Here is a 26480-nt window from a genome sequence, read left to right as displayed (position 1 = left end):
TATACCACTCTCCTGATTCCTGTCAGGGAACTGTGGCCACCTTAGTATCTCCTCAGCAGCTTTGACTTATCATGACCTCCCCTGAATCTAGTCCTTTGTTCAAGCTATTGACCATATTTAGAACCTTCTCTCTACTCTACATTCATCCTTGCATCGTGAACTCCTACTGACACTTGAAATCCTGGATAAATGCCATTTCTCTGTGAAGGCATGCTCAGCTCCTCAGGCCAGCCCATAGCACCCTCATAGCCCGTGCTACAGTTCATACCTTTATCTGTTCCCATGACTGTTGGATTCAGGCCTACTTGCCTCCTTTCATGTGCATCTCCATAATGTGGGGACAAAGACTCTTGTTTCCTATTGTAGAACTACTGTCACTATCACAGAGTCAGCATCAGGAAATATTTGTGGAAAGAATGATGAACGAAAATGTAAAGTAGTCAAGGGAAGGTAGTTCACGTGCCTCGATTATTTAAGGATGCTGGCAGCAGTTAGTGAACGGAAACACATCATCTCACCTTGACTAACAAGGAGGTAGCACTGCATCCTTAAAATGTAGAAATGGGGACTCAGAGAAGTCATTTGTTTGCAACACAATAGCAATCTCTCCAAAAGAGGTATGAGAGCTAAATTCTCCAACCAGGAAAAAGAAGAATATTGCTAGGACAGGAGCCCTACCTTTATGACTAAAATGGGCATGGATCTTCAAAGTGTAGTAAGCAGCCTCATTGGCATGTGTGGTCAGTCTTCGCTGTTGACTGTGTGTGATCCTGACAAAATAATGAAAGATTGATTCCCTTTTTCTGAGAACCACTAAAATAAGTTCATTGCTTTCCTCATTTCCTACCTGTTAGGAATATACCACATTTGGGTTTCTCGGTCTAAAATCCCATTTCACCTTTCTTTTTTTTACTTTTTATTTTTTATTATCACTATTAACTTATTGTTAGTTTTAAGAAGAAATAAACTAACTTTACATGTTAAATCCTCTTTGAGCTGCAAAATAGACTAACTTTACATTTTAAATACTCTTTGAGGAATTTTATGTGGCTTTCCCTCCAGTTTTGTTGAGATATAAATGTCAAATAAAAAAAATATATATATATATTTAGGGGTGCCTTGGCTCAGCTGGTGAAGTGTCTGACTCTTGATTTTGGCTCAGGTCATAATCTTAGAGTTGTGGGATCGAGCCCCACTTCAGGCTCCATTCTGAACACTGGGCCTGCTTGAGATGCTTTCACTCCCTCTCCCTAGGCCCCTCCTCCTGCTCACATGCTCTTGCTTTCCCAATCAATCATTCAAATCTTAAAAATGTATATATATTTAAGGTGTACAACTGATATTTTGATATATGTGTACCTGGTGAAATAATCCCCAGAATGAAGCTAATTTAATATATTAGTCACATCACCTAGTTTGTGGGTTTTTTTTTTTGTTTGTTTGTTTGTTTTGGTGGTAAGAATGCTTAAGATTTACCCTCTGAGCAAATTTAAAGTATGCAATACAGTGTAATTAACTGTACTTTCAACTCTTGTACAATCTCCAGAATGTATTCATCTCGCAAAGCTTGAAAGTTTGTACCCCTGACCATCTCATGATGGTGAACCCCTCTACCCCACTCCCCCAGCCCCTGACAACCACCACTCCACTCTTGATTCTGTGAGTTTAAATTTTGATTTCACATACAAGGGAGATCACGCAGTATTTGTCTTCCTATCTCTAGTTTATTTCACTTATTATAACATCCTCAAGGTGTATCCATGTTGTCACAAATGCCAGAATTTTCCTCTTTCTTAAGGTTGAATAATAGTACATTTACCTATTCATCCAGTGACCGATATTTAGGTTGTTTTCATATCTTGGCTATTGGCAAATAATGATACAATGAACATAAGTGTGCAGAACACCACTGAAGATCCTGTTTTCAATTCTTTTGGATCTATACCCAGGAGTGGGATTGCTGGATCATATGATAGTTCTATTTTTAATTTTGTGAGGAAACTTCATGCTATACCTGTTTACTTTCCTATCAACAGTGCACAAGTATTCCCTTTTCTCCACATTCTCGCCAACACATCTTTTGTCTTTTTGATAATAGCGATTCTGAGCGAGGTGATAACTTGTGGTCTTGATTTGCATTTGCCTAATGATTAGCGATGCTAAAAACTTATTATATAACTACTGGCCATCTGTAAGTCCTCTTTTGGAAACGTCTGCTCAGAGCCTTTGCCATTTTTAAACATGTTTTGTTTTCTTGCAACTGATCTGTATGAATTCCTTACATATTTTGGATATTAACCCCTTTTAGATATATGGTTTGCAAGTGTTTCCTCCCATTCCACAGGCTCCCTTCTTACCCTGATGACTGTTTCCTGTGCTGTGCAGAAGAATCTTTTTATTTTGATGCAATCCTACTTGTCTAATTTTTCCTTTTGCTGTCTGTGCTTTTAGTGTTATATGCCCCCCAAAAAAATCATTGCTAAGAGCATTGTCAAGAGTTTTCCCTAATTTTTTGGAGCTTTATAGTCTCAGGGATGATATTTAAGTGTTTAATCCATTTTGAGTTCATTCTTGTGTATGATGTCATATAAAGGTTCAATTTTCATTCCTTTGCATGTGGATATCCAGTTTTCCTGTGCCATTTATTGAAGTGACTATCCTTTCCCCTTAATGTGTTGTTGGCACCTTTGCCAAAGATCAGTTGACTGTAAATGTGTGGATTTATCTCTGGGCTCTCCATTTTGACCTGTTAGTCTAATATTTGCTTTTAAGCCAGGGCCATTATGTTTTGGTTATTGTAGTTTTGTGATATATTTTGAGATCTAGAAGTGTGATGGCTCCAGCTTATTCTTCTTGCTCAAGACTGCTCTGACTATTGAGGGTCCTTATAGTTATATATGAATTTTAGGATTTTATTTTCTATTTCTATAAAGAATGCCACTGGTATTTTCATAGGAATGGCACTGATTTTTTTTTTAATTTTTATTTATTTATTTATGATAGTCACACAGAAAGAAAGAGAGGCAGAGACACAGGCAGAGGGAGAAGCAGGCTGCATGCACCGGGAGCCCGACGTGGGATTTGATCCCGGGTCTCCAGGATTGCGCCCTGGGCCAAAGGCAGGCACCAAACTGCTGCGCCACCCAGGGATCCCGGAATTGCACTGATTATATAGATCATTTGGAGGTAATATGGACATTTTAACTACAGTAATTCTCCCAATCATCTCTTCTTGATGAAGACTTGCCAGGATCCTCCTCCAACTCCCACAGTATTGACCAACAGTATGTAGAGAAACAGATACTTTTAAAAACCCAAAGAATAATTTCTACAAAATTTATTTTGTTTATTTTTTTTAAAGATTTTATTTATTTATTCATGAGAGACACAAGAGAGAGAAGCAGAGACACAGGCAGAGGGAGAAGCAGGCTCCATGCAGGGAGCTGGACGTGGGACTCGATCCCATGTCTCCAGGATCACGCCCTGGGCTGAAGATGGTGCTAAACTGCTGAGCCACCAGGGCTGCCCAATTATACAAAATATAACACATTAAGACATGAATTCAATTTGCATAGGTGGTATTCAGATGGCAGCAATGAAACATTAATATACATGGGAAGGATTTCACAGTATTACAGCACCTGCTTCATCATGGTGAAGACCTCCTCATTTACCCTACAGAACCATGAGAGTCAATGAACTGTCCCCTTATAGAAAGTACTGACATTTAGAAAACTTTTTAAAACCTGTAAAAATGGAGGTTCAGGGAGGTTATGTGACTATCAAGTTCACAGAAATAGTAAATAGCAGAACCTAGATTTGATGCCAAATCCAATGTTGTTTTTACTGCAATCCAGTTGATCAATAAATCCTCTTCCCTCAACTAACAGTTACCAGGACTGGAATCAGCTACTAACACCATCTTCTCTGAGATCCTTCCCATGTATATTAATGCTTCATTGCTTCCATCTGAATACCACCTATGCAAATTGAATTCATATTTTAATTTTTTTTATTTATTTATGATAGGCACACAGTGAGAGAGAGAGAGGCAGAGACACAGGCAGAGGGAGAAGCAGGCTCCATGCACCAGGAGCCTGACGTGGGACTCGATCCCGGATCTCCAGGATCGCGCCCTGGGCCAAAGGCAGGCGCCAAACCGCTGCGCCACCCAGGGATCCTGAATTCATATTTTAATGTGTTAAATTTTGTATAATTTATTATTTGGGTTTTTAAAAGTATCATCTATTTCTCTACATGATCTTGGTCAAGTATTCTTTTGGTGGGTCTTATTCCTTGATCTTCAGCATAATAACCAGTGTTTAGGTAAAAATATTACTTCTGAGAGTCCACAAAATTGCTCCAGGATTTAAACCTTGCTAAGGAAGAAAGATTAACGGCTAATCTGCTGTGCCTAAGGAAATTCACAAATTTCTAAATCCAAAGGGATTTGTTCTGCATTTATATGACCAGAAGTCACATTCCTTTCTGGGAAAAAATCCAGAATATGTGCACATTTTCTACATTTAAGCTGACTCAGCAAGCAATTTACTATAGTCAGCAATGACCACAGTAAACAATAAAAATGCCATTTTAATCACTCTCGAAATTTAAAATACATTTGCAACAGAGGCTTAATAATTACAGTAGACAATATGGAAAAGCAAAGTGCTTATTGTAAGCTAATATATGATCTCTTGTGCTAAGTGTTTAGCACATTAATTTTATAACTGCAGAAGCAATAATTGTAATCATTTGCCAAGGGATCTATTGTCTTGCAGCCGCTTGAATTATAGGTAAATCAATTACATTGGTTCAAAGCTGATTCAAGCATTTAGGAAAAGGTAGCATCTCAATAAAGGTTGCACAGTTATTTTTAAGCAAGATCACAGATAAAGACATTGGTCACACATAATTGCCTCTGAATACCAATTATTTTAACAAACACGTTTCACTCCAAAACTTCCAAGACAAAGCAAGCATTAATATAAATTACAATAGAACAGGAGGAGAATTAGGGAAGAAAGAAAACTAACATTAATGAACGAAAAGCTATAACAAAAGTCAAAAATATAAAATTAAATAAAACTGAAAGAGGGCTCTTTGAGAAATAACAAAACAGGTAAACTCTAGAAAGGGTGATTATTTAAATAATAAGAGAAGCAAACATGCACATCATACATGATAAATGGACATGTAACAAGATAGACAAAAGAGATATTCATGAAAATAATAAAAATATTATGGATACCTTTGTAGTTTATGATTTAAAAATCTAGAGGAAAAAGATAGTTTCAAACAGAATATAATGTCCTAAAATTGGCTGCCAAAATGGCACAAAACCTAAACAGTCCAATGATCACAGAAAAGATTGGAAAGAATCAGTTGCCTATCATTAAAAAGTGGCCCAAGACCCAAATGTTTTCCCAGATGCATTCTACTAACCTGAATATAAAAGATGACATCTACTTATATAAATAATACTAAACAACTGAATAATATGGAAGGTTATAAAACTTATTTTATGAAACTAAAAAAAACAACCCTCAATATCCAAATCTAATAAACATAATGCAAAAAGAACAACATATCGATTACTTGTATATATGGATATACAATTCAAATGAAATACTGGCTATTTGATATTGGCCATAGTAACATGTTCCAAGATATGTCTCCTGAGGTCAGGGAAATACAGGCAAAAATAAAACTACAGAGGTCACATTAAAATGAAACGTTTCTGCACAGCAAAAGAAACAACAAACTAAAAGGCAACCTACTGCACAGGAGAAGATATTTGCAAATGATATATCTGATAAAGGGTTAATATCCAAAATAAATAAATATTGCAACTCAATACCCCAAAAACAACAATCCAATTAAAAAACAGCAGAAGACATGAATAGACATTTCTCCAAAGACATCCAGATTGTCATAAAAAGATGTTCAACAGAACTCATCATCAGGGTTGCAAGTCAAAACTATAATGAGATATCACCTCACAGCTGTCAGGATGGCTAAAATAAACAACACAAGAAAGAAGTGTTAGGATGTGGAAAAAAAGGAATCCTTGTGCACTATTGGTAGAAATGCAAACTGGTGCAGCCACTATGGAAAACAGTATGAAGATTCCTCAAAAAATTAAAATAGAGCTACCGTATGAACTAAAAATTGCACTACTCGTTATTAACTCAAAAATTAAAGACATTAATTCACAGGGATACAGGCACCCCTAGGTTTATAGCAGCATTATCTACAATAGTCAGATTATGGAAACATCCCAAGTGTCCACTGACAGATGAATGGCTAAAATAGATGTGGCAAATACACATGATAGAATATTATTCAGCCATAAAAAAAGAATGAAATCTTGCCATTTGCAGTGACATGGGTGGACTTAGAGAGTACTATGCTAAGCAAAATAACTCAGTCAAAGAAAGACAAATACCATATGAATTCACTCATATGTGGAATTTAAGAAACAAAACACATGAGAAAAGGAAAAATAGAGAAAAAGGGAGAGAAAGACAGAGACAGAGACAGAGAAACCACGAAACAGACTCACACACTGATGGTTTCCAGAAAGGAAGTGAGTAAGGGGATGGGGATCAAAGACTATATGTATCATAAAATAATAATAAAAAGAAAAAGAAAAAAAAGTGAATCCATAGTATATTAAAAGAATAAAACATGATGGCCAACCCTATAAACTCTATAGCCATAATTAAGCAAATATTAAGTATATTAAATGAGAACAACCAAGAGGCAATTAACAAAATTAGCAGTTATTCATAATTAGAGTAAAAAGCAAAATAATAAAATTCTAAGATGACAAACAGGGAAGGAATACTCACTCTCAACCAACAGTTAGTGTTATTATGAGAATTTTAACTAATGCAATAGGACAAGTAAATTAAATAAGTATAAATATCCCATAAGAAGAATATAAGTAAACTTTACTTAGAGATATGATGATTTATCTGGAAAATAGTAGAAATTACTAAACAGTTTAAAAATTCCTAAGAGAACTTGGTAAGATGTGCAAATTATAAATATTGGAGGGAAATTTTATTTAAAATAGTGATCCTCCTCTCAAAAAAATAAAGATAAATTTAATAAGAAAGTTGAAGAATATAATTTTCTTTGAAAAACTATAAAATCTATTAAAATAATAAAAAAATGAGCAAATAAAGTACATTTTATGAAGGAGACCATACCATAAATCATTTTCCCATATTAATGTATAGATACAATGAGATTTCAAACAAAATCTCAATTTAAAAAGAAGTCAACAGACAATAAATGACTGTCATATATGTAGAAGAAGAAATACCTGAGAGTAGGCAAGAAAATTTTGAGAAAGAAGAAAAATGAGGGACACATTTTTTCTGGATTTTTATTATTGTTTCTTTTTTTCTTTTCCTTTCTTTCGTGTGTATGTGTGTCTGTGTGTGTGTGTGTGAACTTAACACTTAACATGGGGCTTGAACTCATGATCTTGAGATCAAGAGGTGCATGCTTGAGTGAGCCAGTAAGGTTCCTCTTTCTCTTGGATTTTAAGACATTAAACAACTACTGCAATCAAAATAGGATATTCACATAGGGATGAATAAGTGGCCTAAAGAAAGAAATAGAAATTTCAGAATCGAATGCAAATGGATATTAGAACACAATATATTAAAAAATGATTTAATTCAGCAGAAAAAAACATTTCATAAGTGTTGGTATAATTGGCTAGGTGTGTAAAAGAAATAAAGCTAGAACCTTACCACAAGCCACATACAAAAATAAATTCCCAATATATTATATAATTGTATATGACTGTATTTAAAAATAAAATGTCAAATATATGAGAAGTAAATGTATGAGATTTTAGCGTAAACCTGGAATGGGTGACAGATTCTAAATCAGGAATGAAGTTTGAAAAGCCATAGGGAACGGAGATAGCAACACTGACTATATAATAATATTTGATAAAGGACTTGAACCCAGAATATATAAAAAGTTCTTATATCAACAATAAAAAGACAAATAATCCAATTAAAAATGAGCTAAGGATTTAAATAGACATTCCTCCAAGGAAAATACACAAATGGCATACAGCACATGAAAATGTGCTAAACATCATCAAACATTAAGGAAATGCTCATGAAAACCATTTTACATCCAATAGGATGATTAATATCTAATAGGCAGACAGCAGCAAGTGTTGATAAGGATGTGGAGACATTGAGCCTCTCACACTTTGCTGGTGTACTTGAGATTATACAGCTACTTTAAAAAAGTTTGGCAGTTCTTCAAAATGATAAACACTGAGTGATCATATGACTCAGCAATTCCACTCCTGGGTATATGCCCCAAAGAAATGAAAATATATGTCCATGTAAAAACTCACTCACAAATGTTCATAGAAGCATTATTCATCATAGCCACAAAGTGGACACAACCGAAATGTCCATCAGCGGATGAACAAATAAAATTTGGTGTATCTATACAATGGATTGTTACTCACTCATAAAAATTAATGAACTATTTTTTTTATTTTTATTTATTTATTTTTTAAATTAATGAACTATCTCTGCCAAAATATGAATGAAATTGTAAACATTGTTAATTTAAGAATCCAGACACAAAAGGCCATATATTGTGTGCTCCCCCTGATATGAAATGCCCAGATTAGGCAAATCCATAGATATGGAAGGTAGATTTGTGGTTGCCAGGGCATGATGGGAAAATGTAAAGTGACTGCTAATAGATACGAGGTTTTTTTTGGGGGGGAAATGAAAATATTCTGAAATTAGAGAGTGGCGGGTGGTTGTGTACCACTCTGTGAATATAATGAAAACCTCAAATTGTCCACTTTAAAAGGGATAAATTCTATGGTATGTGACTTTTATCTCAATAAAACTCTTAAAAGATAGACTAACAATAAGCACCACCATGATTTCAGAACAGTAGTCACGGTGTATCTATGGTTCTCCACACATATACGATACAGAGAAAAAAATGACATTTTGGTAAAATTAAGAAAATTTTAATGTTCACTATAAGTTTTGGCTCAGTCAAATGATGTGTCAGTTAGACTTTTGACATTTTCCAGAATGAGCCAAGGATACCAAGAATATGTTAATATACCACCAATTACATACCCTATTTTTTTTTTAAGATTTTATTTATTTATTCATGACAGAGAGAGAGAGAGAGGCAGAGACACAGGCAGAGGGAGAAGCAGGCTCCATGCAGGGAGCCCGACGTGGGACTCGATCCTGGGTCTCCAGGATCACACCCTGGGCTGAAGGTGGCAGCCAAACTGCTGGGCCACAGGGAATGCCCCCAATTACATATTCTAAATTCAATGACAATACATATAGCTCAGTTCTCTTTTGGCAGTCATCCTCTAAATGTAAGTATAACAACATATAAAAAATAATTTAAACCACCCAGAGTGACTTGGTGACTCAGTTAAGTATCCAATTCTTGAATTAAGCTTAGCTCATGATCTCAGGGTGGAGAGACTGAGCCCAGTTGGGCTCCATGGTGAGCATGGAGCCTGCTTAAGATTCTTTTACTCCCTCTCCTTTTGCCCCTCCCCCTCCAGCTCATGGTCATGGGCATGCCCTCTCTCTCTCAAAATAATTATAATAGTAATAATACCATCATTATTATTATTACATACAAAATAATTATTATTGTGATATATAAAAAAATAGTATAATATAGTGATAAATATTAATGATATATAATTATAATTATTAAAATGATATATAATATAGTAATATATAATTAATATAGTTATATATGTCAGTTATATATGATTATTATAGATGATTATCCTAGTTATATATAATAAATATATACTGATATATGATAATAATACTGATATATGATAATATACTAATATACTGATATACGATAATATAATAATAATTATTATTATTTTTAAGCTATATGTGATTATTATATATAATTATCCTAGTTCTATACAATAAATATATACTGATATATGATATATGATAATAATACTGATATATAATATACTAATATACTGATATATGATAATATAATAATAATAATTATTTTTTTTAAGCTAACATGCTACCAGATTATTGACTGATGGAATCTGTCAACTTATTAATAAAATGATTTTAAGACAGTATAAATTCATGATATTAAATTAAATACAGTGCTACACTGACACTTAGTTCATGTTATTTTTAGACATTAGAAAAACATTAGTAAATGTTAAGCCATCATCTCTTTCTAGAAATTGATTCTTAGTCTGTGATTGTGCTCTATTTTCTTTGAACACAATTGTATTGATGTGCACGAACTCTTCACCTAGAATTTAAAAATTGTCATATATCAAAAAACACCCATATGCAGCTAACATTAAATATAGCTCAAATACATGGGCTAAGAGAACAGAAAACTGTATTTACATATGAAGTCTCTCTTCAAATTACCAAAAACCCATATATAATTTATATGATTCACATACTCAGTTTAGTTAGAGCAGAGAACATACTTATTCAGGACATGGGCCATTTTCACCAAATTCTGGCTGCAAACCTGCCATTTTTAATTGACAGTTTTTACCCAAGCAGAGAAAATAATTTACCACATAGCAAAGCTGACTTAAACATCTACTTCTTCCAAAAATTATAGCAGATTGGAAACTCTACCATTCCAACATACTCTGGGGATTACCACTGGCACAGCTGAATTCCAATTTGCAAACAATAATTCAGGGAAACCAGGCCGTATGTTACCGGTCACTGCTGGCAACTGCCTTTGCTCTGAGGTAGCATGCAACATGCCTGATTCACAATCAATACTAAATATTTAAGAAGGGAAAGAGGATCTTTTTTTGCTATCATCCATAAAATCATTTTCTGAAGTGTATAGAGCAGAACACTAGGGCCAAATTGTTCTAACAACTAGAAAACAACAACAGCAGGGAAACTCTGACAGGGGCTTCCACAGTCAGAGAGATTCGAGAACTAGCACCCACCAGGGTCCAGCCTTGTGCCGTCATAATGCAGATGAGCACATTACAAGGTCTCAAATTCACCCTGGCAGGAATCCTGTTTAAGCTTGCTTAACTCAGCTTCTATCACTAATTTTTTTTTTCTTTCTCTTTTCCTCTCTCTTTTTCCAAAACACACATAGAAAAGATCTTTGAAAATCTTAAGTGATGTCTGACTCAGGATAGGCAAAAATAAACACCTGCTGATTGAATAAACAACACTTCCACAACGCTTAAACAAGTGCACTGAAGGTGCAGGTGTCTAATTGAAGAACGACACCAACCAAAGATCCTCTGCAGCACTGTTGTTGGCCAAAGAATCACGTATAACCTCTAAATCATTATATCCTCAAAAGCAAATGTGGCTGAAATTCCTTGTGGTGCTCGGGCAAGCTATATAGGCACTGCTTGATAGATTGGTTAATGCTTTCCTTGTACACATTTGAAGTCAAAATGACAGGAGTCGAAATGACATATTCAGATGGAACCCAGTTTCTAGGAGGGTGCTACACATCCTTTTCCACAAAGCTTAAAGGTGCTTCAAACAGGCTTTCCTGTTTGAAAGCCACACCAATGCCACGAAACATTACCCACGGGTAGCTGGGGACAGGTATAGAATGGGCATGCTCTCACTAATGTACAGGACCAAGTAGACACAGAACTAGGACACAGCACTGCCCTTAATACCATCCTCACTTCTGGCCGTGAACATTAAAAAAAAATAATAAGCAGAATGATAAAACCCCAAGTGGTGCTGAATAAGCACTACAGAAGCATTTGGGAAATCCAATTTTTACAGGTGGACAGCGTCCAGCAATTCAGTTCTATATCTGCTGGTGGGTGATCCAGATTTCTTATATAACTGTCCTTTTTTGGGGGGGGGTAACTAAGTACAAAGACTTCAATTATTTGCCATTCAGGCCAGCCCCACAAGCCTCTGTATGTCAGGCAAAGATTACATCATTGTTGCCACACGGCCTTCTCTGTTCCCTTCTATGTAATGATAATGTCGACTTGTCCTGACACAGCATCTGAACTGATTTTCTCCTTCTTCAGCCTGGTCTCTGAGTCCTTCATACGTGTCATGTCAGAATCAAAAGCATCATTTAACTGAAATGGGAAGCATAATTTTACGCGAGGTTTCAGAGCTTTGGGAAATGACAATAGGAGATGCAGGTGTTATTATATATTTTATTTTATTTGCATGTGATAGAACTAGTGAAAGTGTGGATTTATTTATTTATTTATTTATTTATTTTTTTTACATACAGTAGTACTCAGTTTTTCAGTGTAGAACTTTATGGGTTTTAACACATGCAAACATCCTTGTGGCTACCATCACAAACAGGATAAGAGACAATCTCAACACCACAAAGAATTCTTTCAGGCTGTTCCTTTAACAACTGCACCCTCCCCCATTGCTAACCCCTAGCAATCTCTGAACTGTCTCTTGCATTTTCAGCATGTTATAAATGGAATCCCTGGGTATTTAATACGGCTACTCTCACTTAGATTCATCCAGAATGTACATGTCGATAGTTTGCTCCTTTTTATTGCTAAGTAACATTCTATTGTATATATAGGACTGTTTGTTTTATCCATTTACCTCCTGTAAGACATCTGAGTTATTTCCAATTTGGGGCAACTGGGCTGCTATGAGCATTATTGTACAGGTTTATATATGAACATAAATTTCATTTCTTTAGAGCAATTTCCTAGAAGTGGGGTTGGAAGGTCATAGGGTAATAGTGTGTTTAATTTTGTGATAAACTGCCAAACTGTTTTCCAAGATGGCTGTACCATTTGGTGTCAATTGGATCTGAGCAAACAGACAACACTACAGTATTGGGGAAGAAATTATTTTTCATAGGGAGTTTACATAAGACGGAAAAATTTTTTTGCAGTAAAAACGAGAGAGTGAATATTAAGTAAATTCAGCTCTGTGTATCTTAAACCCAATGCACTTGGTTCATTTGTTGCTTGAAGATAAATACAGTATGAAATAAAAATTGATGAACACTAAAATGTAGTTACATCTTGCATAACTACAGTTTAGTGTGAAATCATTGCATTCCTAATTATGACTTCTGTTCTTCTAAGAACAGCTGGTATTACTGAATGTTTTAAATTGTGCAACAGTCTTAGCAAGAAAGGATCACTAGGAATGGTTACTCAGCTTGGAAAACGAATGCACGGATCAAGTCAGAAACCAAGACGGAGGCACAAGACCCCTGCAGCCAGGTATTTCAAAAGGTAAGTTCTCTGTTGAGCTGTCCAGGAGAGAGGTGGAAATGAGAAACAGGGTTGCAAGGCATTTGCTTAGGAAGAAAGAAAAAATATGAAAGGAAAATTAGGCTTTGGATATTTCCTTTGAGTTGCTGGATCGAACCTTGTCAAAGAACAACGTAAGACCAATAGTTCCTATAAGTGCGTTAGTCTGTTTGAGCTCAATTTCTGACCACACAAGTGGTCCTCATATAGCTGTTATACCATAACTCTCTAAGCACACCTAAAAATAAAACAAAATATAGTGAAAAAATTGGCAAACATGTACAAGACTGGAAATTAAGTAAGACACAGTTACTGTGTTTGGATGAGTTCCAGAACTATGTGGCTATTTTCTTTTGTTTTTAAAAAAGATCTCTATTTCTACCTTCTATTTAATGAGCAGGTATTTCTTTCATAGAAACAACATGTGAATAAGAAGATATGAGCTCAAAATGTATCACTTCCATAAAAGGATTACATTTCTTTTTTTAATTTTTTTTAATTTTTTTATTTATTTATGAGACACACACACACATACACACTAGAGAGAGAGACAGACAGACAGACAGACAGAGGCAGAGGCAGAGGCAGAAGCAGGCTCCATGCAGGGAGCCCAATGTGGGACTTGATCCCGGGTCTCCAGGATCACACCTTGGGCTGAAGGCGGCGCTAAACTGCTGAGCTACCGGGGCTGCCCAGATTATATTTCTTTAAGAACATACAAGTCTATGATAAAGAAATACTCACGTAAATCAATAATTGAATGCTGATGCCTTTCTGTACATGTGAAAAAAATTTCAGTGTTTTTTAGTAAATTTTAAGAAGTTACTAAGTTGTTTAATGGAAAGAATATTAACTTTAGTATGAATGCAAAAATTATGGGATCCCTGGGTGGCGCAGCGGTTTGGCGCCTGCCTTTGGCCCAGGGCGCGATCCTGGAGACCCCGGATCGAATCCCACATCGGGCTCCCGGTGCATGGAGCCTGCTTCTCCCTCTGCCTCTCTCTCTCTCTCTCTCTCTCTCTCTCTCTCTGTGACTATCGTAAATAAATAAAAGTTGAAAAAAATATTAAAAAAAAAAAAACAAAAATTAACTAGCTTTTCAGAGCCTCCGGATCAGCATCTAAAAAACAGGAGTGGTTTTGTGCTTCTTTCTTCCTGTTTTAGGCATGTGATCAAAGAAAATGCATTATTCCAAACCCAAGCAGGGTCTACATCTGAAAATGCAGTTGGGTGTTTTTGAAATATTTATTTGTGACTTCCATTATCCACAAATGTCCTGACTTCTTGGTGGCCCTGCCTGCCTTAAAATTAGGGGAAAAATATAGCAACACATGATGGATCTTTTCTGAAATAGTGATGGGAAATCAATGGGTTTCCATTTTTTCAAAATAGATTTTTCATTAAAGTCAGGGTAGTCCAACAATGGGAAATAGTCTAGTTTAAGACATAATCCTTGGGTCTTCCTTGTAAAGAAGTACAGTGATGCTGGTAGCTTATCCTTAGAGTATCAAGTTCAGTGTGTTCGGCTGCCTAATTATAGCCATAAAAATGCACAAATTAATTGGTTTGGTTTTTCAGAGACCACTGATTACAGAAATTATTTTTCATCTGAAGAAGAAACTCAGTAAATCTCAGGGGAGAGTTTGTTAGGCTTAAACATCTGACTGCATTTTCGTCTTTAAAGTTGAGCTTTTTTTTTCATAAATTAAAGAGAGGAATAAGAGCATTAAGCATATTGTCAACATTATAACTTCTTCCACCAACAGCATTAATCTGCCAAACACAAATGCTCCTGATGAATGATGTAAATACAGGCTCCTGCAGTGTCTTCTGACTTGCATAAATCAATTCCTTTTTGTTATTGTGTCCACTCTATCCTTGGAATTGACTCAGATTTTGCATAGTAATACAAAGCTTCTCAAATATCCAACCTGAATGTGACTTGATCTTGCTAGTTTACACATAGGACCTAATTAAGCTTAAAAGATCCTCCCCAGGGATGCCTGGGTGGCTCAGCGGTTAAGTGCCTTCATTGGCCCAGGGTGTGATCCTGGGGTCCCAGGATTGAGTCCCATATGGGGCTCCCTGCACGGAGCTGCTTCTCCCTCTGCCTGTGTCTCTGCCTCTCTCTCTCTGGGTCTCTCATTTTTTTTTTTTTTTTAAAGATCCTCCCCAAAACATGGTTGTTCATAACCTCCATCAGGCCCCACCTGGGATACGGTGGATTGCCTTTCCCTTTAAACCCATATTTTAGATCCGGACACTGTAGAAACCAGCAGTCATTTCTCTCAAACAGTTCCTCTTGTAAAGGTGCAGCGTGGCGTATTTGGCCCTGAAATGTGTCAATCACTAAAATGACTAATTCTGATCGCAGTTTACAACCTTCTTTCCAATTCAAAGCCTTCACTTCAAGGTTCTGGCTAAATTGAAATTTGCTTTCGCAAAATAACTCTCTCGCTCTTCCAGTCTATGCTGCCATCGTGGATCATTGGGACTTCTGCAGGAATCAGGCAAGCTGGTTTGACTAGCATCCCCCCTGGTCCCCTTCCAAACAGTTCTGTACTGGACAGCCAGACTGGAGCCTGATGTTGTGAGTCTGCACCCAGTTTCTACCATTCCCTGTAAACATTATGGGAGTCATTGTGCATGCCTGTGCCTCAGTTTCCCCTTCTGTAAAACCGGGATTGTAATAGCAAACACCTTAGAGGGCTATTGGCAATTGCATAAGCTAATGCATTTGAAGGCTCCAAAGAGATTCTGTATGTAAGATGTACTCAGTAAGGAGGACAATTACCCTTATTTTTAGGGTGAAACGAACTGTTTAATGTGCCTCACAAAGTCTTGCCTCTACATAGGTCAACATCCTTTTCTCAGAAGCACTGACCTTTCCTTCAGAGACTTATTTTCACTATGTTCTTTCTTTGCACATGTTTTCCCTTAAATGCATTTCCATGTATTTTGCCTGGAATACAACTCTCTTCTTCCTCTGTTACTCCTCAATCCTTGGCTCTTAATTCAAGCAACTTTCTTAGTGCATCTCTGCCTGGACCAGGTCTACTGGGCCCTACAGTTTTCTAAGACTCCTTTTTATTTTCAGAGAACCAGAAAAATTGGCTATTTTCAGTTTGGAGAAATATGTAAACAGATGACTATGATGCAATTAAGGATATAAATATTTATAACTGGATTTTCAGGGACCTGAGGGGAAAGAATGAGTGACTCTGGAGACTGCATCAGGGAATGATTGAACTGATCTTAAAAGATGAATTAGAATCTGTCTCAAAGAGGCAAAAATGGGACTAGAAGCCACTGATGATTAAAGTGTTGGGCACCATTTTGGGAGCTATGAGGATAATGTCTCATTTAATTATCCTGAAAGTCCTCCAAGTTAAGTGCTGTTTTCTCAATTTTAGAGATGAGAAATCTGAAGGTTAAAGTAATATGCATAAAATCACGTAGCCTACCAACATAGGGTCTGGAGGTGAATTTAGGCTTGCTTCTTCCATATAACCTTTTGTACTAAAAGGCATCCTTCCCTATACAATGGCCTGTGGGGGTGAGAGAACAAGATTCACTGAGGGACCACTGGGAAGATTAAGGTGTGTTGGGGGTGGGCTATCAGGGATATTGGTAAATTAAGCTGAGAAGACAGATCAAGACTAAAATGTCATTACCTTTATATGTTTCCCATTGAGAGCAAAGTGTTTCATCTTGTAAGTCAAGTGAAGGGGAGGTGTCTTACCATTTGGGGCCCAAAGAAACTGACTACTCTCTCTGGGGACCCAGATGGACCTTACCTCTCTTTCTTTCTCCACCCTCTGGACAACCTTTTACTACTCATACATGAACTGACACGTCTGTGAACTCTGACAGGTTGGCACCCTATACAAATGGACCACAAGTTTTTGATCTCATAGTTCAAACTATTGTGAGAGAAAAATTGTTTACAGGGGCTATCACTTCCTTGATCCTCCTTGTTATGCTTGAGGGTGCAGAATTACAATGTGTAGACAGGAGTTAAAAGGGCAGAGCTAATTTCTCTCTGAGGAAGCTCCAAGTTAGGACAAACATTCCAAAATAGGTCAAACTAGATATGCCATACCAAAGAGCTTGAACTTTATCCTGAAAGCTATGTTTAAGAGTTCTTAAAATACTACTGAACATCGATTTGTAATAGATTTATGCAAATTAACTACATTCAGCAGCCAATGTAGTATACTTTGAACCCTTGAAAGATGTGCCCTGATTAAATATTGACTTTCTTTAGCTAAAAAATTTGCAAGAAGCCATCTGAACACAGAACCTGAGAGGTACCACGTTCATGATCTTTTAACAGAACATATTTGTCAGTATAGTGACAACTATCTATATAAACAAATACATGCCAAAAATACTAGCTAAGAGCATTTCTGTATTGCAGAAAATGGGTAAGACCACAACCTACCTGATATGCCTACAACATATATACTTCAGTTTGCAGGGAAATATCTCTCTCACTGTTTTTATTCTCTAGTTTTGATATAAGGGGGAAAGAAGACATTAGTAATTATTCTTTCTTGTTTTAACAGTTTTACAGTTCACAGCAAGCCTCGGAAAATGAACTTCAGCCAAAACAAGTATTCTCTGGACTGGAAAGACTCAACTTTAGAAAGATATCACTTTCTTTAAAGTAAATTCAAATGTGCTTGAATAATTATGGGAAAAATAATAGTGTGGTTTCCCTACAATCATTCTTACATTAAATGCTGTACATCAAAATCAAAATTATTTTTATGCATGATGGGCAGTTTCCCACTAACAATTTTCTAAATTGCCTAATAATTTTATGTAGCATAATTACAAGACTCCTGCTTGTGTATTTTTCCATCTCTTTGCTTTCATCTGAATACGAATTAAGAGTAATCACTAGCGAACCTTTATGGTAGATGTTTACAATGTAATGTTGCAACAGAGCTATATAAAATGAACCTAACAGGAAAGCCCTTGAAATACTTCTTCCATTAACAAAAGGACATGCAACCATATGAAGGAAAATTTCCAGACTAAGAGATTTTTCTGCATAAAGTGGGTGAATATGTGAAGGCAGATGATTGCTCATCAATCATTTTCCTTTCTAAAATTGCTGAACACGGGGCACCAGGATGGCTCAGTGGGTTGGGCTTCTGCCTTCAGCTTGGGTCATGATCCCAGGGTCCTGGGATGGAGCCCCACATCTGGCTCCCCGCTCATTGGGGAGCCTGCTTCTCCCTCTTCCCCATACTTGCACTCTCTCAGTCACTATCACCATCTCTCTCAAATAAATAAATAAAATCTTAAAAACATAAAACAAAAAACTCTGCTGAACATCTCCTACCTTATGATCCACTATTATGTGCAAATCAACATTTGTAAATCCAAACTCTCTATGAATGTTTCCCACTGTGATAGTTAATTTTTTGTCAATCTGGTTAGACTACAGTACCCAGTTGTTTGGTCAAACAATAGTCTGGATGTTCCTATAAAGGTCTTTTGTGGATGTGATTAATGTTTATCATCAGTTGACTTAATGGAGATTACCCCTGATTAAAGTGGGTGGGCCTCAATCCAATCAGTTGAAGGCCTTAATTGTCAACACTGGTTTCCTAAAAAGAAGGAAATCCGCCTCAAGACTGTAATACAGGACTCCTGCCTGAGTTTTGAGCTCACAAGATAGCTGTATAGATTTTGGCCTTGTCGACCCCTACAATGACATGAACTAATTCCATAAAACAAATCTCTCTCCACACACACACACACACACACACACACACACACACACCTTATTGGTTCTGTTTCTCTGGAGAACCCTCACTGTTATATCCACATTTTATGCCTTCTTCTCTTTATGATTTTGGCAATATCTAGCATTAAGAATATGGTATCTTTCTTTTTTTTTGTTGTTTTTTGAAAATGTAGTCTTTATTCTGGTTGTCGTATACCCAGTTCGGTATCAGAGTGGTTATTTTAGAAGTAGAGAGGATAAAGATATGGGGGAAAACATAGCAATTCTTGGTCAAATTTTCCTTGTCAAATTTTGAGTAAATAAAAATAATTCAATTTATTTATCTATTCTCTGATGATGGAATTTTTACAAAAAATCTTCAATATTTTATTTAAATCCAATTTGCCAGCATATAGCATAACACCCAGTGCTCATCTTGTCATGTGCCCTCCTTAATGCCCATCACCTGGTTACCCCATCCTTCTACCCTTTGCAGAGTTGGTTTCCTAGAGTCAGGAGTCTCTCATGGTTTGTCTCCCTCTCTAATTTCTCACCACTCAGTTTCCCTCCTTTCCCATATAGTTCCTTTCACTATCTCTTATATTCCACATATGAGTGAAATCATATGATATGGTATCTTTCCTTAAATTGAATTTAAAATAACTCTCTATTTTTATTTGCCTAAAAAATATAACCATGGAGTCATAAATCTGAGATATTATTTTTTCCATAACATACTAATACACAACTGTGACACATTTTAAAAACGGTCATTTCAGCATAACATATACAGTTGTTGAATCACTATGTTGTATACCTGAAATAAATGTAACCTTGTATGTCAACTATATTTCAACTAAAGTAAGAGGTCATTCACATGAACTCTAACATCTCACTGGTCATTCCTGTATCACTTTAAGGAAATCATAGCCTGGACTCACTTCTTTTCTTGATTTCATTTTGATTAATAGAATAAATTTTCTCCCTATTATGTGGAAATCGAACTATGAACTCTATTTTTACTTCTTTATTTCTTTGTGACACATATTTAACTTCCTTTTTATTACTATCCCATCAGAATTTAAGTCTTTATGATATAAAACCTACAATATGGGATTTCTGGTAGCCCACAGACTTACCTTTAACTTCCTGTATTCATATTACCCAACTAACTATCTCGCCAAACAATGATCAGAACCCCAAAATGCAAAGAGAAAGAGCCTTTTTCTTGCCCTGGAACAACTTACAATTTTGTGAAGGAGTCATTCCCAAGCAGTTATTCACTTAAGACTCAGAGAGATGGCAGTTTCCTTATATGGAATGCTCATCAGTTTAAAGACCAGGGAGGAATTTTTTAGGGGAACAACTCAAAGAATGGAGCAAATATATATCCTTTGGTCTGGACCTTTGGGGTTAATGATCTCTTTCCTGGATGTGAAAGGACAACAGAGGTTCAAAGACATGCCCAAAGTTACTCAGTCTGAGCCCAGCTCATTCCACTCATACTAATTATTACATTTTTGATCACAGCTTCCTCAGCCTCCTTTCCTCCCAAGAAGAGTTTGTTTTGAATTAAGATAGCAGAATCAAACAGATTTCATTTGATGAAATCATTTCTCCCTCTTCATCCCCTTTTCCTCCTTCCATCTTCCCTGCTCTCTTTCCATCTCTCCTACCTTCCTTTCCCCTTGTAGCTATTAGATACCAGACACTGATTTGAACACCGGAGTTCAGAGATTCAGCAGGGTCCACTCCCAAATCTCAGGAATCTCAGCCTCCTCTTGCATACGAGGGGGAGCTCTCCTCTTTTCACAATGCTCAACTCAGCTGTCTCACCCAGGCCTGCAGGTATCCCCTGATGCTTCTTCTTTCCAATCAGATCTCTGAAGCACGCCACATCTTTTCTGTCCATGTAAACCAAACTATCAAAGCCTTCAAAGTGACAGCTTTCTGTTGCCTAATCAGGTTATAAAGGTTATTTCCGTCTTGTCTTTCCACTTAAATCAAGTTTTGTGAGCAATTACTCAATAGGAACATGTGCATATCCTCCTACTCATGATTGCATTCTAAATGTATACAAAGGAAGTATTGATAATGAAGATCACAGAGTACAGGGATATATGCTATAACAGGAGTGGACCTTGAAATAATAGGATAAGTGAAAGAAGCCCGACAGAAAAGGCTACATGTTGTATCAATCAATTTATGGGGAATGTTCAGGAAAGGCAAATGCACAAACAGAAGATAGATTAGTGGTTGCTAGGGGATTTAAGGAGAGGGAAATAGAAAGTGCTGGTGGGTATGCGAGTTTTTGCATGAGAGGAACAAAAAAGATTCTGCAGTTAGGTAATTTGGATGGTGGTGGCAACTTATGGACATACTAAAACTACTGATACTTGGTGTACTTTCAGAGGGTTAACTTTGTGCTAAGTGAATTATATCTCAGTAAGAAGAAAAAGAATTCATGGTTATCTTTCTGAAAGTTAGAATACTGTCTCACCCATTCAAAAATAACAGTTTGCATGTATTAGCTCTATGGAATTAGATGCATAACAGGTTAAGTGTGACTGTTTTCCCCCTTAGAGGTAAATGAAATAATACTGTATCATAAAATTGTATCAAGTTAAGGAAATATGGCCTATTTCTAATTTTGGTTTACTGTTAGATACAAAGAAACTACTGAAAAATCTGTATTTCAAAGAAATTTTACTGGAAATAAATTAAGTGTTGGCTTCTCACGTCAAACATTTAAACAAATCTACTTAGCAAATCTTCGGGTTTGGTTTAGTAAAGATGAGGACTACTGTGGATTTTGTCATGGCCAAAAATTCCTTAATACTCTTTTATTTGTTTATTTATTTATTTATTTATTTATTTATTTATTTATTTATTTTTATGATAGGCACGCAGTGAGAGAGAGAGAGAGAGAGAGAGAGGCAGAGGGAGAAGCAGGCTCCATGCACCGGGAGCCCAATGTGGGATTCGATCCCAGGTCTCCAGGATCACGCCCTGGGCCAAAGGCAGGCGCCAAACCGCTGCGCCACCCAGGGATCCCTCTTTTCTTTTTTTAAAGATTTTATTCATTCATTCATGAGAGACACAGAGACACAGGCAGAGGGAGAAGCAGGCTCCATGCAGGGAGCCCGATGTGGGACTTGATCCGAGGTCTCCAGGATCACGCCCTGAGCTAAAGGCGGTGCTAAACTGCTGACCCACCAGCACTTTTGGGGACCCACTGCCCCCCAAAATTCCTTAATATTGTTTTCATTAGCAACTGGGCTTTGTTTTCCCTCTCCCTGTGTCTGGGTGGGTTGGGACTGCTTTCAAGAGCAGAGCAGGGTGAGTTCCCGGGTCTGGTCAGATAGAGAGCCACCCATGCCCTTCCCCCCTGGTTCTCTTGGGATGTTTGCTCAGGGGGAAGCCAACCTCTATATAAGAAGGCTGATTATTTGAAGACTACCAAGCTGAAGAGGCCCCCGTAGGTGTTTTGGTTGACAGCACCAGCTGAGCTCCCAGCTGACAGCCAGCCTCAACCACTAGCCACCTGAGCAAGCCCTCTTGGACGGTCAGTCCAATCAAGCCTTCAGATAACAGCAGTCCAGATCATATCTGCCTGCAACTGCATGAAGAACCTCGGGAGAGAACTGCCCACTCAGGCCCTTCCTGAGTCCATGATCCACAAAATCACGAGCAAAATAAGAGCTGTTTCAGACCCTCCGTTTCGGAGTAATTTGTCACATAGCAGTCGTAACTAAAACAAGGACACAGCAAAGAAGGTCGTATTTTCTTTGCTATGACCCACCCAGTCAACTCAGCAGCTAGCACAAACCGAGGACATATTTTTCTAGTACATGTTGTTCACAAAAGAATGTTGATGACTATATTCTAATCGGCTTAGACTATTTTTCTACCCAGCTCAGCCCTTTGTTTACCCAGGCTCTGGTTCATTTTCTTTACCCTCCTCAGTCAAAGCCCGATCTACTCTATTCTTAATGGAGTGCTAATTTATTATTTATGACCATGTTTGAAAACATAAATAAAAGCATTTTCTAAACCATCATTGCTTTCTTTCAGCTGCTGTACACTTACATGCCACTATTAAATAAACTGTAAACTTGCCATGTGTTGGATATATAGTTCATAAAGTGTGGTTCAATGCATATAAAAAGGGCCTATCTAACATGGAGATGCTTTACTTTGGACCTAAGAATTGCAGTAATTAGTAGACAGTCTTTTTACTCTGAAAATTTTCTTTCTGACAGTAAACCTTCCATAATTTTTAGACTGAATTCTAAAAACTGCCTGAACCTGTCCCTATTACAGGGACCATGCTACCTTTGTTTTTGCATCTCCTATTATGTCCCTCCAGATATACCATGTATGAGTGTGAGTAAAAATGTGTCCTTATGGGGTCATACGTAGACACTGATTCCCATTCCCAAACACCAAAGTCCCACATGTGGAAAAGTATCTTCGCCCTATCTGTATGGCATAAGCTTTATCAGCTTATTGATCTTCTAGTCTAAAGGTTTCCATAAACTCTTGGCAATAAATAACATTTTCTTCCTTGAAATACACTACCATGCTTAAGCACATGACTTTTTACTCTCTTGTATTGTTACTATCAGTATATCTTACCTAAATATTTGTTTCAAAAGCTTTCCTGGAACACATGCTTAGCAAATGCCACTGAACAAAACCACAGAAGAATAAATGAACGAGTAAAAGTATAAATCAATGAAATGTTGAATTTTAATTTTCTCCATCACCTTCTTTAAGAGTAGTCAACATATTCCTGGAATTTTCATCAAGAAATGAATTGTAACTTTGTGATAGTAATAATTTTGCAAATTTAACTACCTGTCATGGTGTAAAAAGACACCTCTGGTGCTAAATTGATCCATTTCATGAACTAGCTGATCTTATCTGCCAAGGGCACATCCATTATTCACTTGAAGAAGGTTGAATTATAACCATGAACTCCTTAAGAAAATGTCAGTCCTAAGCAAACCCATCTGAATTTTAGAACACAAAGATAGTACTTACATAGCCTTCAATATGAGGCTTTTAGAAAAAGACCATCTTTTCCCAGAGCAATAGTTCTATTTTATTTTTCATCAATTATCAGACCAAAAAATGAAGGTCCCTCCACCACTGGGGAGGGGCAGTTGAGATGTTACAAACTTTCCATTACTTTAGTAATTCTCTCTGAGTTTATGGATTTAAATTCCCCCCCACTACCAAACTTATCAAATGATGCATATTAAATATGTACAGTTCTTGTACATCATTTATACCTCAATAAAGTTATTTTTAATAAATCCTAATGTTGGGGGTAAATGGTTGCCATTATACATGACAGGCATTATTTGGTGGATGGAGGAACTGATGATCATGGAAAAAACCCCATGCCTTATATGCCCAAAAACACAGAACCTGTGTCCAGACATAACACAGGACACTTGTAGGTTAGATGGAGACTGAGAGAGAGTGAACTTCAAATCATATCTCAAAGCTTTTGCATGGGCAAAAGCCTCATCTGGAACAGCCTTGCTGGCAATGTTTGATCTCTTAACAGGTACTCTTTTAGGGATTTATCTCAAACACCCTCTCAGCATGCTTTCCCTAACCACTCTAACTACCTATGTATTGTGTTCTCTGTAATAATACCCTGACTGTTTCCTTCCCAGAACAACTCAAGATTCACTACTATTCTGCTTTTTTGTTGTTGTTGTTGTTTAACTTGTGTACCCTACTACTGTAAGAGCTTCCTGAGGAGCAGGATCTTATTTCTTATTCCCCATTGAATCCCCAGCTACATTTAGATCGCCTAGCAGAGGGTAAGCACTCAACATATAACAGGATAGAAATTAGAGTATCTAGTGTTGACATAAGTCAATCATGGAGCTCTATAATCATTGTTCCCATTTTACAGATGAGTTAACTGCCACACAGAGGTTATTTAACTTTCACCCAATCACTAGTTAGCAAGTGATAGGATCAGGCTTTAAACTCACAATCATCTACTGGAAAAACAATGTCTTCACCAATGTGCCCTTCTATTATGGTGAATTACTTTTGCATCCTCCTCATGGTGCACATACTTCAAGAAGACAATTCCTGTTCAAGACACTTAGAGATGAAAAGGCTAAATAAGCCTTTCAAAAGCATAGTTCATACTTGCGAGATTCCAATTTTAACTGTTCCCTTCAATTTCCCTTTTAGGTCTATGTCAACCACTATCTAAAGAGGCTTCCCCAAAGGTATTCCTTGTAGTGATCAATTAAAAATTGACATAGAGTCAAAAGAAAAAGAGACTGAGTGTCTCTAAAGAAAGCTATCCAGGATAGCAGAACAAGGGAAAGAAATAAGGAGGATCTAGACACATCGTGGATGCAAAAATACTAACAATATTAATGATATGAAGAACATTCTGATTTGAATTCGGAAACCAAATGCCCACGAAAATTAATTACATCCTAGAGATACGTCATAGGAGAAAAGATTTAGTCTTTGATTAGAAAAACACAGTAATAGTCTCAATGTAAAATAACTCAAATTCCTAAGTCAACAAATTTCTAAGCTCAATGATGATTTGTATGAACTCAAAATATTCACAAGAAATAAAAAAAAAATCCTTAGAAGCCAGAATACAGTATTTCACTTCACCCCCTTATTGGGTGCATAATGTTAGTCAAGTCACTTCACCCCTCCAAGTCTCACCTTCCTTGTCTCCAAATTGGGCAATTGATACCCGCTTTGCAACCAAGAGTAACAGCAGCGCTCCAAGCCCACCACACATCAAGAGAGGTGTGAAACCTTTAAAAGTCTGTCACTCTCACTTTTATGAGCATTACCTCTGAGCACTTGAGGTGGAATTCACAAGTTAGTTAATGAGGTGAAGACACAATTCACAGAGGACTTGCTGTACCATGAACTGAGAGTGAGACCTTGACGATGTCATTTAACTTGCCTGGCCAGGCTCTTCCTACGTCACTGGCTCATATCATTATTGTTGCTACTGAACTTCCCCCTCTTTGTTGTACTGATTAATTTGTCAGAGGTGATACAGATGGGCAACAGAGCCATTTCTGTCCTCATCTTCTATTAACCCAAGGTTCTTAATTCTTTGAATATAGGATTTAACAATATAAGAAAAATATGAGAAATTAAGGTAGGTTTAGCATCAAATTCCTCCAGCCCCCTTGTTAATTTCTCCCTACTTAGAGATGTCCTTAGTGATGCGGCAAGTTGGCCAAAGTGACTAATGCTATTTGAGTCACCACCTCACTCTCCTAGCTCCATGCATTTTGACAACATTGACCTTGGTATTATCAGAAATGGAGCAGCACAAATTATTTTTCGGTGTACCATATTCCTGAGCTAGTAGTTGGACAAAATTAGAAAAATTGACCTCAAACAGATCTATCCAAGTCCAAGGGA

At 36.9% G+C, this 26480-nt stretch overlaps 1 protein-coding gene and 1 long non-coding RNA gene across 9 annotated transcripts in view; one reads left to right on the top strand and one right to left on the bottom strand.

Moving 5' to 3' along the window:
• Positions 1–26480, bottom strand: part of NRG3 (neuregulin 3) — a 1055421-nt gene that overhangs the window by 529036 nt on the left and 499905 nt on the right. The window lies entirely within an intron of this gene.
• Positions 13140–19380, top strand: LOC144312468 (uncharacterized). The gene is made up of 3 exons (XR_013377950.1): positions 13140–13279; positions 15764–15887; positions 17866–19380. It is a non-coding gene; the product is annotated as an uncharacterized LOC144312468 (long non-coding RNA).

The sequence above is a fragment of the Canis aureus genome, chromosome 4 (genome assembly GCF_053574225.1).
Source record: "Canis aureus isolate CA01 chromosome 4, VMU_Caureus_v.1.0, whole genome shotgun sequence".
NCBI classification, from domain to species: domain Eukaryota; kingdom Metazoa; phylum Chordata; class Mammalia; order Carnivora; family Canidae; genus Canis; species Canis aureus.
Note: the sequence above shows the minus strand (reverse complement) of the source record. Positions and strands in the feature narration are given on the sequence as shown.